The sequence below is a fragment of the Phaseolus vulgaris genome, unplaced genomic scaffold (genome assembly GCF_000499845.2).
Source record: "Phaseolus vulgaris cultivar G19833 unplaced genomic scaffold, P. vulgaris v2.0 scaffold_13, whole genome shotgun sequence".
In the NCBI taxonomy this organism is placed as follows: domain Eukaryota; kingdom Viridiplantae; phylum Streptophyta; class Magnoliopsida; order Fabales; family Fabaceae; genus Phaseolus; species Phaseolus vulgaris.
The window spans coordinates 826,984-830,224 of record NW_027174082.1 but is presented as its reverse complement, the minus strand read 5'-3'; the positions used below and the strand labels follow the sequence as shown (position 1 = coordinate 830,224).

Sequence of the window (3,241 nt, the reverse complement as noted above, 5' to 3'; positions counted from 1 at the left end):
AACCACACCATATGGATACTTGGTTACTCCATCAGCTATCTTTAAAGTCATCTTGGTGGGTTTAATCTCCAAATCACTTATTTTCTTCAGCATTGCCAAAGGAATTATATTTACGCTTGCCCCCAAATCCAGTAAATCATTGTCCACAAATAAAGCACCTATAGACACAGGAAGTCTCCCTGGTCCTAGGATATTTTAGGCAAGCCTTTTTGAATAATGGCTTTGTATCTATCCTCCAGCTCTATATTTCTTTCTCCAATATAACTCCTATTCTTTCGAAATCTCTCCAGTGTTGAATCTTGCTTTAGATTTCCTGCAAAATAATTTTTAGGGAGAAAATTGTCAAAAAAGTTTTGTCTTTCTCTTTTTTTTGAAGGAGCTCGAGGGTATGATAAATCTTTTTCAAGGACACTTCTCTCCTTATTTTAACATGTAATTGTTTGGGCAATTTAGCCATTTGTGTGATTAGTTGCTCAATCTGTTGTGTCAGAATTTTATTTTGAGTCAAAAGTTTCTAAATACCTTGTCTATCACGTGGGGCTTGATAATCAGTTGATGCCACTACATCAATAATCCTTGTCGCTTGTTCTACATTAAGAGCCATCATTGTGTCACTAGTTTGCAGCATCTAAGAGCATCTTTGTGTCAGATCTGAGACCATTAAAAAATATACTCAGTTGAGCAATATCTTCAAACCCGTGATTTGGGCATTTTCTCAATATCATCTTGAATCTTTCCCATGTCTCACAAAAGACTTCATCTGCTCCTTGTCTGAACATAAATATTTCAGACTTTGCTTTGATGTAGTGAGAGATTGGAAAAAATATTTCTAAAAGTTTTTCCTCTACCTCTTCCGAACTAGTGAGGCTCTAATTTGGAAGTGATTTGAGCCACTCTTTGGCTTTACCTGCCAATGAAAAAGGAAATAAGTGCATACAAACATTTTCAACATCACTTGGTTTAAAGCCCATTGCTCCCACCAATTCATAAAATATATCCAAATATGTATATGGATCCTCATGTTCCATTGCTATAAATTGATAGACATTGATGAGAGTGAGAAAATCGAGATTTATTTCCAAGGCCTTGGCGGTTGCAGGTATTGCAATACTAGAAAAATTCTTTGGCCCTTGGTACATGACATAATCTCCAAGTGTCCTCCTAGAGCAGTGGTGTATGTTCTTCTGCCATGTTGCTATCTTCCTGAAAAATATTAGTGGGAGAAAAATAGAGTATTTTTTTTTCTTTAAAAAACAGAAAAGTAAATTATAAACAAATAAAAATATCATTTCAAAATAAATCTAAATATAAATAGAAACAACTAAATTAAAAAAATCTTAAAATAAATTAAAAACAATTAAAAGCAAATAATTTCAAGATAAAGATTAAAACAATAAAAGCAAATCTACAAATTAACAGAAAATAAAATAAAAAACAAATCTACAATAAAATAAATAAACAAAATAAAACAATTATGTAAATAAAGCAACATAAAAAAGTAACAAATATAAACACCATAAAGAAATATATAAAAAAAATAAGAACTATTAACAAAAAATAAAAACAGTTAAAATATTCACAATATTTAGGAAGCTATACTTAAAAAATCAAACCTATTCCCCGACAATAGTGCCAAAAACTTGATGACTTTCTACAGCAAGTGCACCACGTTGTCATAAATAATAATTTGTCCTTAAGGACGTATATCGATCCCACAAGGAACAATGAATTATCAAGTAAAGTGTTTGCTAAATATATACAAAACAATAAAAAGATTGTTGATGGTGAATTTGTTGGTAGTGATCAATAAGAAAACAAACAAAAAATTGGTTGCTTCAAGTTTGAAAAATAGGGATTAATTTTCATCTTCCTCACTTCTATGTTTTTTATTAGCATGTCAATATTAAGTTCTTTGATTGAAATTGATGCTCATAGAAAATTCATTTATATTGATCTCGCGTATATAAAATTCTTAAGAATGTTTCCTAAATATCGATATCTTGCATACTTATAAAAACAACTTAGAACCACACTCAGACGTTAATGGAAAATAACATTTCAAGTCTATCTCTAGCACTCAAATATGTTAAGTATTGTTGCTTAGTCAGAACCTCAGAAATACCTCTCGGTCAGATTTAAGATTCTCAATTTGTCAACAAAATTTAGAAATAAAACAACAATACCACCAATCAATCAAGAACAAAATATTTTATCATATTAAATATCACCTTAATACATAAGAGTTCGAGCAGATTACTCCCAATCCCAAATGGTATAATTAGCCACACATACTTCTAGCACCTTTCATTCTCCCAATTGGGTTACAATTCACTCTGGTGTTTTTCTCTCAATCTTGCACACTAGGGTTGAGCCTCTAGCCCCTTATTTAACCTAATTTCCTAGGGTTTGGTTGTTTCTTGTGTCGCGTTGATGGGCTAAGTGATAAAACATAAAAAGGCCCAATTTGTCTGACGTATTCTCGCTTGAGCGAGAAAGGCGTCGATTTCCGAAAACAGTCCTAGAGCGTTTTTGCTCAAGCGAGAATCCCTGTTGCAAAAATGGCTTTTTCGGCCCTTTTATGCATTCTGAGACATTCCAGCTTTCTCTTTTTAGCTCAAATCATTCCTCTTTAATCCAAATATCCAATCTTTATGTAATTTAGCAATAAAACCTAATAAGTGCCTATATTTTAATATGAAATATTATTGAAATTAAGCACTTATCATTACACGAGTAGGCGCCCTGCGAGGCGGTTTAACTCAAGCAGTCGTAGTTGTTCGAATAGTCATGGTAAGACGACCTAACTCGGAACGAATATTATTACCCGGGTAGGCGTCCTACAAGATGGTTCAACTCGGAGCAATTGTCCGAGCAGGCATGGTAAGACGACCTAACTTGGAACATACATTGTTACCCGAGTAGGCGCCCTATAAGACGATTTAACTCTGAGTAGATGTAGTTATCCGAGTAGGCATGATAAGATGACCTAACTATGAACAAACATTGTTACCCGAGTAGGCGCCCTATGAGACGGTTTAACTCGGATAGTCGTAGCTTTTCGAATAGGCATGGTAAGACAACCTAACTTGGAACGAATATTGTTACCCAGGTAGGCGCCTTGCGAGATGGTTTAACTCGGGTAGTCGTAGCTGTCTAAGAAGATATGGTAAGACGACCTACCTTGAAACGGATGTTGTTACCCGAGTAGGAGCCCTATGAAGACGATTTAACTTGGGCAGTC

The 3,241-nt window shown here is 34.2% G+C and overlaps 1 pseudogene; it reads left to right on the top strand.

Annotated features, from left to right (window-relative positions):
* Positions 1-693: 693 nt before the first annotated feature.
* On the top strand, positions 694-799 carry LOC137816938 (small nucleolar RNA R71; annotated as a pseudogene).
* The last annotated feature ends 2,442 nt before the right edge of the window (positions 800-3,241 follow it).